Source organism: Gouania willdenowi, chromosome 6 (assembly GCF_900634775.1).
Source record: "Gouania willdenowi chromosome 6, fGouWil2.1, whole genome shotgun sequence".
NCBI lineage: Eukaryota > Metazoa > Chordata > Actinopteri > Blenniiformes > Gobiesocidae > Gouania > Gouania willdenowi.
Window position 1 is genome coordinate 65,036,921 of NC_041049.1, and position 14,826 is coordinate 65,051,746.

Here is a 14,826-nt window from a genome sequence, read left to right on the forward strand (position 1 = left end):
AGCTAAACATGACGGACAATCTCAATCGGAGTGGAGCCCCATGCAAGATATCACCTCGTGGGGTCTCAATGATGCTAAGACAGGTGAGGAATCAGCCCAGGACTACACGGCAGGACATGGTCAATGACCTGAAAAGAGCTGGGACCACTGTTTCCATGGTCACTGTTGGTAATACACTAAGACGTTATGATTTGAAATCATGCATGGCACGGAAGGTTCCCCTGCTTAAACCAGCACATGTTAAGGCCCGTCTTAAGTTTGCCAATGACCATTTGGATGATCCAGAGGAGTCATGGGAGAAAGTTTTGTGGTCAGATGAGACCAAGATTGACCTTTTTGGTCATAATTCCACTATGCGTGTTTGGAGGAAGAAGAATGATGCGTACCATCCCAAGAACACCATCCCTACTGTGAAGCATGTGGGTGGTAGCATCATGCTTTGGGGGTGTTTTTCTGCTCATGGGACAGGACGACTGTACTGTATTAAGGAGAGGATGACTGCAGCCATGTATTGTGAGATATTGGCCAAAAACCTCCTTCCCTCAGTCAGATCATCAAAGATGAGTCGTGGCTGGATCTTCCAACATGACAATGACCCAAAGCACACAGCCAGGAAAACCAAGGAGTGGCTTCGTAAGAAGCATATCAAGGTTCTGGAGTGGCCTAGCCAGTCTCCAGACCTAAATCCAATTGAAAATCTTTGGAGAGAGCTGATAGTCCGTGTTACTCAGCGATAGCCCAGAAAGCTGACTGATCTAGAGAAGATCTGTGTGGAGGAGTGGGCCAAAATCCCTCCTGCAGTCTGTGCAAACCTGGTGAAGAACTACAGGAACCGTTTGACCTCTGAAATTGCAAACAAAGGCTACTCTACCAAATATTAACGTTGGTGTTCAAATACTTATTTTCAGCTGTATCACACGAATAAATTGTTAAAAAATCATAGATTGTGATTTCTGGATTTTTCTTTTTAGGTTATCTCTCATACAGTGGACATGCACCTTCCATGAAAATTCCAGACCCCTCCATGATTTCTAAGTGGGAGAACTTGCAAAATAGCAGGGTGTTCAAATACTTATTTTCTTCACTGTATATATATATATATATATATATATATATATATATATTTTTTTTTTTTTTTTTTTTTTTTTTTTTTTAAACTAAAGTTACCATTTATTTTGAAATGTGAAACTAATTACAATCGTAAAATCATACTAATGTGTTAAAATTTAAGACTTTTGAAACATTGATTTAAGACATTTCAATGACAGTTAAGGCCTTATTTTTAGATTCATAAATTTCAAGCCTTTTAAGACTTGTTCAGGATCTGCGAAAACTCTGGTATAATAGGTCGTTACCTACTGGTTCCCAGTCACATATGAAGGGTTATTATTACATGTATTTTAATGCTAACAGTTGATGTAAAATGAGTCACAACTCCAAACACATTTTTGACACCACTTAGGTCTAAAGCTAAATAACACTTTGTTGCTATGATATAAAGCGAATTCATGTGATGTTTTTGTATCACTTTGAATATTGTATTTGATCTTTTTCTAAATGAAAAGTCAAGGCAATGGATTTCTATAAAAAATGAATAACAACAGTAGAAGGAATACTTTCAATAAGCCTGAGGCCTTGGTTGTGTGGGTGTCCATTGTGCACCAACTATAAAAGGCAGGAGAAAGATTTCTTGTTGCTGCTGGTGATTGTGTGAAAAATAACCTAATTTCCATGAGGGAATAGCTACTGTGCTCTCAGTCTCCTTTTGCACTGTACTTGGTAGGGATGGACGATATGGACTAAAAAAATTATCCCGATAATTCCTAGTATTTATCACGATAACGATAAACATCATGATAAATAAAAAAAACTATAAATAAATAAAACAATTCACAACTTAAAGTGTAAACAAGTTCCTTACAAACACAAATACATTTGAATACATCAACATTAGACACATTAAAAAAGGATACAATAACTGCTGAGCTGACTCAAAAAGTTCATGAGCTGATATTTTATGGAATATATCAGTGCATGCGGATCATGCTATTAGTGTATGTATGTCATTCATTTATTTCCTCACTTAAAATAAAATTATTTTCTAAAAAAAAATTAGCTCATCAGTGTTTTTACTGTTGCTGAATCTTGTTTCATTTATCTGATAATGAGTTATTAATATTATTGATTGATAAATAAAAACTCTGATTTCCTATAATTAAACCAGATCAAGCTGATGATTTAATCATTCAGTATATTTAGGTGTAATAATCTCAATAGTTATATTAGTCTAATGAGACCAGCTTTGTCTGAGAACAAATTGGGATGGATGAATAGTTATTATTCATGCTAACATTTATTTCACACAACGTATGACATGTTTAGCTTTTATCCTTCCATACAAGTGTTTAATCTGACCATAAACAGATCGGTGGCTCTCTGTGTTCTTCTAATCTTTTTACTTGGTCTATTCCATATATGGAGTGGTTAGCATTAGCTTTTAGCCCAGTCTGTTATGTTGGTGTGTTAGCTTAGCATAGTTAGCTTTAGTTAAGTTTCCAATTCATAATCGTTGCTACAGGTTCATCTCTGTCCCCAGGTTTGTGGAACTTTGGGTGGATGTGACGGAGGAACTTGGATTGGTTCACTTTGTTGAATGGTTGTCTGGTTTTAACCAAGTAGCGGTCCATAATATATCGCAGCTCGGCAGCTTCAGGTAGCCTGACGAGCACCACCGTCTGTGTGTGGTGTGAGGGCTGAGGGGCGGGAGCAGTGGTGGTGCACATCGCGGCTGCGGAGGTTTTGCAGTGGAATTTTGCTGCGGAGCTTCCGTGAACAGCGTTCTGCTCCAAAGAATATTAAGTTGTTGACAACAAACAGGGGCAGTTGTGGCCCGTGGAACAAGGTTTTTAGGGGCATTCTTGGCTAAATTGGGTAATTGGCTAAAATGGCCCGTGGCTCTCGCTAATTTCTGACATGGGAATTTATCGTTTATATCGTGGAATTACATATTCTTAGCGGTGAGAATATTTTTGACAATAAATCATAAACGATAAAATATCGCACATTCCTAGTACTTGGTCAACTTTAAGACTAAACAATACAAAATATTAGGTTTTCAGATGTCAAAAGCTGTACTAAAGCTTGACGTATTAGAAAAGATGTTGGTCAAAGTATGTTAACCATGAACAAAGCTGAACTTGAGCAGACGCCCCCACCACACATTTGGTGTGTGACGTTTGACGGACTAACACAAACGGCCAGCTTTCATGAGTCCTACGCTTACAATAACAAATTAAATTAAAGCATAAATAACCAAATGTTTGCTGTGCTTAGCAGGTAATTGTGTGGATTTTATCAGGTCGGAAACAGCCTGTGAGGAGAGGACAGAAAGCGCATCAATGGAGAACAGCGCTGCAGAATTCCATTTATTAAAGCTTTTAAAAACCGTACGCCGCTCCTGAGTCACAGGCTTTCTGCAGGAAAGCACAACAAAAGCAAGAAAACATAATGACAAAAAACAGTTGCTTCCAATTCAGTTGTTTAACCACTCAGGCAGAATTTCAACGACCAAAGCACATCAAACCTATGGGCCGAATCTAGTTGACGTCTCATTTGATTTATGTTACCAAAGCCAATAAGTCTGATTTAAGGCAGAATGATTTTGGAAGAAAATATAATTGCAATTTTTTTTTATTTTTCCTCAATATTGTGATTTAATACCCAATTGATATTTCAAGGTCCTCAACAAACACAAGCAATAAATTAATCTATTTTATGATAAACAATATTAGACTGCTACATAAAATATTATTTCTTATAAGTAAGGCTGATGTAAAGAGAAAGGCAAATGAAGCATAAATCAATGTGAAAGATGGTTTATTTATTTACATCAATTGCAGTTTTAAACTTACTCAATACTTCAGGGAAACTTGTCAGTCAGATGGATGAAATCATAGCTTCATTCATTAGGCCTAGATTATGCTTCTGGGTAGGGATGTAAGATTCACTCAACTTCCGACACGATTCGATTAACGATACCAGGTTCACGATACGATTCTCTCATGATACCGGGTTCACGATACGATTCTCTCACGATTTATTTTACAAAATGGTAATGTAGACAAATATTCCTTTATTTTTTGGGGGGGGAAAAATAAAAAATACTGTACTATTTTCCTTTTATATTTAATTGTCAAAAGAATCCCTTGATAAACTATTCAAAACAATGCAATTTAACTAAAAATAAATCTTGAATGAAATAAAGAAATAATACAAATGAAGAAGGAGCCTATTAATTTAAATTCTGGTTCTATAATAAACAATGCAAAACTACATAATAGTTGTTTTTCTTTTTAAAAGTGCAACTGAAAATGTATTTTGTGCCTTAACAATTGGACTTGTCTGCACTGTATTTACGTCAGATATTTGTTTGGACCAGCAGAGGGCGCTGGTAACCCAGTGGTTACACTTTTAGATGAGAAGAATATATAGCGCCCTCTGCTGTTTAAAAAAAAGTACTGCGATTCAATTTTCAGAGCATTGATGTGAACCGTGATACATATGAATCAATTTTTAACTGCCTCACGATTAATCGTTACATCCCTACTTCTGGGTCACAAGCTATGCCGATGACGTGATTCTGTGCTTGACCATTCAAAGTTCTGTGTCTATAAAAGTGTGTCCATAGGGCTGTGAAATTAATTCAAATTTGATTACAATTTTGATCATTACACCCAACGATTACAAAAATAACAATCGAGAAAAAACGATTAATAAAAAGCATAAAAATAACACACATTGCCTCTTATTAATGGGCATGAATTGTGCATGAATGTTGGTGGTGGTCAGGGGGGCCGTAAGCGTGAAATGGCAGCCACGCATCTGTCAGTATGCCCCAGGGCAGCTATGGCTACATTGTAGCTTACCACCACCGGTATGACTTATGTGAATGAATAATGGTTTCTGTACGTGCTGTGAGTCTTGCTATATAAATCCAAGCCATTATTAGGTTCCGATGTCCCAGAATGGGACAGAGGAACCTATTGTTTTCGCTATTATATCGTTTTATTATTATACCCCGCCCGCCTTTGATCGCTAATTCGACCCCCTAAAAATGCCCGAAAACTCACCGAAATTTGCACGCACCTCAGGCCTGGCGAAAAATTTGATAATTAGGTGGCGTGAAAAAAAAACGGACAGAAAACGCACGCGTAGCGTGCGTTTTCGCCGCCAAAAAAACGATGGAACCGCACGACCGCCAGGTTTGACCGATATGTACGAAAATCGCCACGTGTAGTCTCCGCCCCAGAATGAGCAAAAAGTTACATTGTGACCCCGCCCAAAACCAAACAGGAAGTCAGCCATCTTGGGTCAAAGGTCAAAAATGGCGTTTCGCCCTCGAAACGCATCTGCGCGAACTAGTCTGAGGGGATTCATCCGATTCGCTTAAAACTTGGCAACACCACATAGGACCCATTGAAGATGAAAAGTTATCAAAAGAATTTTCGTATCTGTCACGGTTTGGTCGTGGCGCCGCCACAAAAATGCAATGCTAATTTTCGTTAGCACGCAAAAAATTCCAAATCTCCATAACTCTGACACACAAACTTCGATCAGCTTCAAATTTCACACAAAGGACATGTGCCCAAGCTTGGTCATGACTGCTTTGAAACATTTCCCATCATGCCTTGTGTTTTCGACCGGTGTCATTTAAGGTCATGTACACGGTTAGCATCAACAGGACGCCGTTCTAGGAAAAAGCTTATAACTCTAGAATGCAATGTTCAAACTGCTTCATTTTTGATACACACAATCACTGTCCAGAGCTAAACAACAAACGATAACCAATTTACCCACAATGCCTTGCGTTCTCAGAGGGCGCCGCTTCTGTGGTCGTCCAACACGAGCAGCTGTAGCGGACAGACGATATGTCGTGTTGACTTCAAAACACTGTACGATGAACCTACACAGAGGGGAGCAAATTCCTATTGAAGAAACAACAGACTGTGGTCAGTAGGAGGGGCCTAAAATATCACTGGAAAATTCTTCGCCATCTGTGGTCGTCCAACACGAGCAGCTGTAGCGGACAAACGATATGTCGTGTTGACTTCAAAACACTGTAGGATGAACCTACACAGAGGGGAGCAAATTCCTATTGAAGAAACAACAGACTGTGGTCAGTGGGAGGGGCCTATAATGACACACGAAAATCCCTCGCCATCACCACGCCATAAATACGAAAACGCTTATAACTCTAGAGTGCAAAGTTCAAACTGCTTCATATTTGATACACACGATCACTGTCCAGAGCTAAACAACAAACGATAACCAATGTACCCACAATGCCTTGCGTTCTCAGAGGGCGCCGCTTCTGTGGTCGTCCAACACGAGCAGCTGTAGCGGACAGACGATATATCGTGTTGACTTCAAAACACTGTAGGATGAATCTTATTAGATGGAAGCACATTGCTATGGAAAATAAACCAGGTTGTGAAAAGTGGGAGGGGCCTATCATGACACAGGAGAATCCTTCGCCATAACTACGCCGTTATACGAAAACGCTTACAACTCCAGAATGCAAAGTTCAAAGTGCTTCATATTTGATAGACATGATGACCGTACAGCCCCAAACAACAAACGATAACCAATTTACCCACAATGCCTTGCGTTCTCAGAGGGCGCCGCTTCTGTGGTCATCCAACACGAGCAGCTGTAGCGGACAGACGACATGTCGTGTTGACTTCAAAACACTGTAGGATGAATCTTATTAGATGGAAACACATTGCTATGGCAAAAAGAGCAGGCTGTGAAAAGTGGGAGGGGCCTATCATGACACAGGAAAATCCCTCGCCATAACTACGCCGTTATACGAAAACACTTACAACTCCAGGCCGATTCCCAAATCCCCAACAGTGGTATACGTGACCGTGGGTTACCGCCCCCGGCCACTTCATCGGAACCTATGACGCCGCTCGCGGCTTTAATTATTATTATTATTATTATTATTATTATTATTAATACTAAATTTGAGTTGTTTAATCAATGCGCATGCAAGCTCCCCCGCCCCTGCCCCTCTCAAAGCTAAAGCTAGCCTGCAGGGTGAAAAGGGGAAAGTTGTTGCTAGCGATCTCAAGACATGGCAGGAGAAATGCAGCAAAAACTAAATAAATATATCTTATATATTAACACTTAGGGTTTGATGATGAAGACCTCGAACAAAGACACATCACGTACAAGAACTGTTTTGTTATGTGTAAAAGTGAACATACTTGATTTCAGTGTTTTAAGGATTTTATTAATGTTTAAAGAATATATTTTACATTGTTTGGTACAAAACAAATAACTTTTTGGTTGACAAATAATTGCTTGAATAATCGTGATTTCAATGACAAAAATAATCGTGATTATTATTTTTTCTATATTCTAGCAGCCCTAGTCCCTACCCCGGGAATGAGGCTCACTCCTTGGCCTCTGAGGTCTGGGGCTGTCCCTGTTCCATTTTTAGTAAGATTCTTACTGTTCTGCAGTGTCCGCTTCTGTCGAGCCTGAGTCAATTGAGCAACAGGTGACTTCTCTCTCCGCCTGCTCACACAAATCACGTGACCAATCAAATCGCAGCCTGTAATAACGATCTGAAAACATCCTTGGCATAGCATGTTCTTAGTAGAAATACTATTGATATGTGCACACTGTGGAGACAAGCTGAACACTGCTGAATATTTGCTATGTCCTCAGATTTAAAGATTAATAGGCGAAATAAACTCGCTATATTATTTTCTCAATATGGTTTGAAAAGAAAAACAGTACTGGGTTAACATCACTGAAAAAAAATGCCACAAGCGCTCTTTTATTTGTTTTATTTACTTAATCCTTCCCCCTTTTCGGACAAGGTATGAATATCTATGATGTTATTTAGTTGTCTCTTTAATTTTTATGCCTGAGCACTTTGTATATTTTATTTTAGCAGCACAATGTTAACATTTTGTGCCACTTGGCTTTTTCCTTTCATTAGGGATGAAATGCGTGAGTAAACTCTGTAGTGACTTCCTTTGGGGCAGGTCTCAATTGCTGAAAGCAGGTTTTTTATCACTGAGCCATCCAGTACGTGGCCCCTTTAAGACAGTCGCAAGAGACACCAAGTGAAAGGCTCCGCGAGCTGTCTTTGACCCACAATATTGTCTTGATGGTAAAATACAGATATGATTTATGTTCATTTCACCCAGCCCTAAAATAAACCAAGGTGAAAACTTTGTTTACACTTTATCAAAACTAATCTGTCTGTCCTGCAGGAGGTACAATGATGCACTCCATCTGAGCTATGCAGATACGTTTAATCCCTGCCTCACAACAAACCCATCTCTCATCGCCTTACCCTATGGGTTAAAAGTGATAATCTGAAACGCTTTGTGTTCACACAGAGTAGTTTCTCTACTGGAGGCCACGCACAGAGGAACCCTCTTTTACCAACAACAGATAAGAAGAAATTGGGGCTTGTTCAGTAATGAAAACATCAAGGATAAACACAGATAAACATGGCTACAGTGAGCCGCCCTTTGCACTTGTAATAAGAACCAAACGTAGTGTAGCAGAGACAAGCCTGAGCTAAATAAATAACAGGCAGGGGAGACTAAGAGATTATAAAACTGTATCACCCAATGGTTATCTCAACTCACACAGCAGCTATATTAATAATAATAAAATGGCTTCCATGCAAGAGTCCATCTTCAGTTAGAATAGGTGTTACAAATATGTAGCACATATCACAAATGGTATATGTTACAAGTATGGGATTTAGTAGAAGTAAGGGAGTGTATTAAAGGAACAGTTGATAAATAGTCGTCAGGGCAGAAGTCAAGCTAAAGGTTAAAAGAATAAATTAATATAAATTACAATAAATTAAAAATAAAAGTTAATTGTTCAATAACTACAACGACAAATGTAGCAACTTTTGATGGAGACTTTTGCACGCATTAAAACATGGCCCAGGTCAGTCCTCTTTTTAAAGTGATACATTTTTTATTAGACTTTAGTTTGAATATTAATCTGTTTCTACAATAATTACTCCTATGACAATAAAATAGGTAATTCTAAGCCAATTTACTGTAGTAATTACTCCCTAAATCATTTGAAAATGTGGTAAACACCACATTTATTAAAATTTTGTCTCTGCATTTAACCCATTTTTCCCTGAAGGGTAACAGTTGGAGGCACCCCGGTCGCATGTTTGGGAGTTAGGGGTGTTTCCCTGTGACCCTCTTACAGGTGGTAATCACACGTTTTTACGTGTGTTGGCAGAACTTGCAAAAAATCATATTACCTGATGCATAGAAGTCATACGGGAACTGGTTGGCTCTGTATTTTGGAGTTTGAGATGAATTGTGTAATTTATTTTCCAGTTTTAATCTGTGTTTCGGGGTGGCCCCTATCAGTGCCAAATCCTTTCACAGGCTTGATCCTTTCAGATCTCTTCCACGCACGCCCGAAACGCATCTACATCCGGTCGGCCTATTTTACGGCAGTTCGTGTACTATTTAAAAGGTTGAAACCCTGCTATTTAAGAAAAAATAAAAATGTATGTTTTGAGTGAATTTTGATTTATTTTGGTTTTTCTTTTATTTTCTGTTTGGTTTTTGATTGTCAACGTTGTGTATTGTGTTTTCATCCATTTTTGTATACATTGTCTTGTGGAGGTTTTTCTTTTTTGTTTAAATTGCTAATTAAACACACCACAAAAAAAAAAAGTCACATATTTGCATGCGTACTATTAAAATATTTAATGTCATATGGTTGGTTTACATTAAAATATCAAGTCCCAGCAAATCTGTCATAAAGATTGCGAGTAAAGGAAGTGACATGGGCGACCGTGGCTCAGGTGGTAGAGGGGTCGTCTTCTGATTGAAAGGTTGAGGGTTCGATATCCTTGGGCAAGACACTGAACCCTAAGTTGCACCCAGTGGTCGACTAGTGCCTTACATGGCAGCTCTGTCACATTAGTGTGTGAATGTGAGTGTGCATGGGTAAATGAGCTGATATGTAAAGCACTTTGGGACTACTTCAGTGTAGGGATAAAGCGCTACATAAATCAAGTCCATTTACCATTTATCATAGTCTACGCGTATGCGTTGAAAGGATCCAAAAAGATCAGGCCTGTGAAAGGGTTGGACACTGACAGCCTCTTCAACATTTTGTTTAGCTTAGGACGGGAGAGGGCAGGTGGTGCAACGAATGAGCGGTCCCTGGACACATTTCCCCAGACAAACGTCATTCGCTTCTGGCATTTCATTCACATGACGTCAATTTCCACATTTAATAGTGGTTTCTGTTTTTAATGGTCGAGTCCACAATTCCATTAACAAAACATGGATTTCATAGGGCGCTACTACCTATTACTCACTGCTCAATATACTTGTAATTGGTAAAGTCAAAGTCTGCCCAGAGAATATGAAATCAAGAAGGCAGTTTCATGTCTGTTTCCCTATTGAAGTAAGGAAAGCCATCATAAAAGTTTGGTGTCTTGGGGGATTTCTGGTTCAGGATTTGTGGCTTTACAGCTAAGTCTCAAGCTGTCTCTGCATTCTGAGTAAAATGTCTCTGTAAATCTCAGTTAAAGCTAATATATTTACTTTCACGACACTATTCTGTCAGAAAGATGCAGAAGAGAACACAGAGAAGGCCAGGAATTAATTCATTCAGCCAAACCTTTGAAAAATGACAGCCAAAGCGATGAGGACCGGGAACACATGTCAGACAAAGAGTGACGGTCGGGTTGAAACGCTGTCTCACAGGACTTCTTTTTTCATTCTTTGACAAACAGCAACTGTGTGTCAGAATCACCAACTGTCCTGTGTGCTTGTTCAGCTGAAGCCTGCAGCGCTCACTAAGACACAATCCTTATTTGCATAATCTTTGTCTCCCTCTTTAATGCGAGTAAGAGACTTTCAACACAGATACCCAAAAACTGAAAGAAGAAAAGCAGAAAAGCGATTGAGCGAATAGTGATTGGAAGGAAAAGGGAACAATCAGCTGACTTATAGGATGTTGACTGCATCAGGCATCACCCACAGCCAAAGTGGTGCAACAAGGTGATACTTAACAGTTGACAGCACCTATATGGTAGGCTTGGGCGATATGGACCAAAATTCATATCTCTATATTTTTTCCAAAAATGGCGATACACAATATACTGTAAATCTCAATCATTTGAATTCAAACAAGCTTTTACCAGAAAGACAATTCTGGATTATATTTGCTGATGCAAAATGCCTCACAGGCTAAAATATCATCACAGTGCTTTAAGAATGGAAAAAAAAAAATAAATAATAATAATAATAATAATAATAATAATAATAATAATAATAATAATAATAATAACTTGTGCGTGTATCACAAACATGGGCAACTAGCACCCCCAAAAGTAAATGTACATTTCTTGTCCAAAAACAAAAGTTGAATCATATATTATTAGAAAAAATACTTTGAACCAGAGTTTCAAAAAACAATCGTCACAAGTCAGTCAATTTGATATTTGTTTCAACACAGAGTGACTTGAAGTCCCGAGTTACCCGATCCCGTTAGATCTCGGAAGCTAAGCAGGTCTGGGCCTGGTTAGTAGTTGGATGGGAGACCACTGAGAATTCCAGGTGCCACAGTGGGGTGGCAGTCACCCAGTGGTATCTGTCATTGTGCCCTTGGGCAAGGCACTTCACCTACATTGCCTTGTATGAATGTAGTGTGTGAGTGAGTGTTGGTGGTGGTCGGAGGGGCCGATGGCGCACTATGGCAGCCTCGCTTCCGTCAGTCTGCCCCAGGGCAGCTGTGGCTACAATAGTAGTTTACCACCACTAAGTGTGGAGTGAAAAAATAATGCCCTAATTCTGTAAAGCGACTTTGAGTGTCTATGATAAAGCGCTATATAAAACTGATGCATTATTATTATTATTATTATTATTATTATTACCCGGGGCAGTGCCAGTTTTCAGAGTTATGTCCCGTGTCCAGGTCGACTTCCCCCAAAACCATTGATTTGTCCTGGTTTTCCACAAGTTCAGTCCTGTTTGTCACTTTATTAAGAAATGTATGTCTGTTGCCGCTGACAGAAAAGACCCTGAAAGCAGCAGCACATTCAGCTTAAAAGTCTTCCAAGGGTTTGCAACTCGATGCTGATTGGTCGATGGCATTGACCACATTAGACGTTTTTTTTTTTAACTGATCGCCACTTTAAATTGGGTTCAGCAAGAAGAAAAAAGAAATGTCATTCATGTGACCTTTTTTTTTTTTCATTACAAATAATTATTTAAAAAATCTGTCATCTTCTTTGGTTAAATTACTGTCCCGGTTTAGAGTTTTAATAATCTGGTCACCCTATTTCAACGGCACATAAAAGTACAACACGACACGTAGTGTTAACCTATGACAAAATATGCATCCAAAGTTTTTATTTTTGTTTTTTTTTTATTTTAAATGGTTGGATGGATAGATAGGTTAATCTATTTTAAGCCTGTAAGCAAACCACAGCTAATTTAGCCTTTGCTTTAGCAGTGCCATGCTATTGTTATTACACGTTTATTTACAACAACGACACTGTTTCATATGTAAAGAGTTTTCAAAGCCACACAAGCAAAGAAGAGCACACCAACAATGTCCCCTGACTGTAAAGTGTGTGTCGGCTTATTCGGCATAATGTGTAAAACCTAAAACAGCATTAGTGACTCGTATTTATTTTTGGAGAAAATCGTAAACTGATACAACACTGGGTTATGGCACAGATGAGAAATAAGTTAGTTAGTTTAGTAGCACACCGAAATTTAAAAAAAATAACATATAAATAAAAATAAAACGTTAAAAAGGTCAACTTATCGTGGTAAACACTGGGCCAACAATGCAACAAAAACATAGGATTTCCAGATGGAGTTTGGTGATACAGCCTGAATATAAGATTCAAGCCACTACAAAACACCGGAAACACGTCAGCTGGATGTGTAACATGTGCCTGTTAGATTTATAAGTAATAGCAATTAAAGTCGAAGAAATATAAAGAATATAAAACGCATAAACTTACAATTGTCGGAGACACTCGTCTTCCCTCGCTGAGTTTTTGAAATGACAGGCTGCGCAACGGACGTAATGCGCATGCGTGGAACTGACGTCACTATCACGTGTGATTTGTAAAAAAAAAAAAATAATAATAATAACAAGAATAAAAATATAAATATGAGTGCATTGGCTTCGAATCTCTAATAGGTTTCAACAACAATGCTTCTAATAAATTATACCACCAAGCCATTTTATCTTGGTGTAATTTACTTTATCTCCGCTAAAAAGCAAGTTTATATAAATAAAAATCAGTCGAGAGAGGCATACTTTTTCTTGAAAAACTTATTTGATGAATCTTGTTATGAATACTTTTTTAAAACAAAATATTTTCCTGTCACATACTGTAAAGAGTTTAATTCAGTTTTAAAGGCTATTCCTTTGGGTACAATTGAACTAATCAAATGTCACTTAAAGTATCATATCAATCAGTAAAAAAAAACATGTAAAAGGAAAAATCCTTATCCATAATTAAAAAAAATAAAATAAAAAAGAAAATGCACCGAGAGTCAAAGCAGTTTGGATTTTCTCAGAAACATGAACCTCAGAATCAGAAATAGTTTAATAGTCCTCGGGGGAAATTACCTGAATTATAAAATGAATAAATAAATAAATACTTAATACTTACTCATACAACAACTCAACAATTGCAAAATTCCACATACATAAGGCAACGTTCTCAACTGTGAGACTTGTTATACATTACTTCCACTCTTTGTGATTTCCTGGTTTGCTGATTGTCCTGACTAACTATTCAATTAATAAATAACAATTCATTCTATGTATCTATTTTTTTTTAAGCGTACATTGATTGATTTTTTTGGACCCTTTTGGAAAAGTGAAACAGCTATGATTAGAGGCACAATACATTAGAATTAAACATTAAATTAAATGTTAATACATCATCACATACATATTACCCCAAAAGAACTGACTCGTTCCATAAAAGTAGTAAGGAGGGTAAATAAGGCATAGAGAATAAATGAATGAGGAGTTATAAAGGTGGGATTGTTGTTAAAAGTGTGTCCTTTTGCCCACAGTGCAGTGAATTGTTAATAATTAATAAGAATCCTCTTAATCCCCATTAGGTTGACTGAACTTTTATACCTGCAATGAAGGATAACAGGCAGAACTATGGTGCTGGTTGCAGAAACATCAGTGTTCCGTGTTACATATTATCTTAGCTCTGAATAATCACTGCTATCATAGCCATGTTACATTATCAACAGAAACCCCGGGAGCTTTAACAATCCGATTACTGACTGTTTAATTAAATTGAAAAATGCCAACACTCAGAGCAACTGATAGAAAACAGCATTAGCAGAAGGATCATTACTCAGCATTAATGAGTTTACAGAAAGCCTTCGCAGCAGAAGGCTTGAGGTTCGGCTTTAGACTTCAAGCATCCTCCTCAGTGAAGAATACCACCAATAAACCACACGCATGAAGCGGCTGTGTGACAAATGTAAGGCAGGGACAATCTTTTAGGTCCTTTTTGTCCCTGGTGCTGTATGAGGAATAAGGAGGGTGGATGGATGCAGTTCACAATGGCCTCAGGTTCATGGGTGATGTTTCACGCAGACTGGACGTGAGAATCTGACTCCAAAGCCCATCTGACAGATACTAAGCAGGTCATCAGCCCGAGTGACCAATTTTGTCTCATCTGACCAGAATGATTACCCTAAACTATGATCTTGGGAATTTAAAGTAAAGGTAAGAATAAAAAATATTTGTTTA

At 38.2% G+C, this 14,826-nt stretch overlaps 1 protein-coding gene across 2 annotated transcripts in view; it reads right to left on the minus strand.

Moving 5' to 3' along the window:
* The window catches only part of pot1 (protection of telomeres 1 homolog), a 71,934-nt gene extending 58,812 nt beyond the window's left edge, over positions 1-13,122 (minus strand). For both annotated transcript variants that reach the window (XR_003674347.1, XM_028451058.1), the window contains exon 1: positions 13,058-13,122. The gene's annotated coding sequence lies outside the window, so the exon portion shown is untranslated. The remainder of the gene's footprint in view (positions 1-13,057) is intronic.
* Between the last annotated feature and the right edge of the window lie 1,704 nt (positions 13,123-14,826).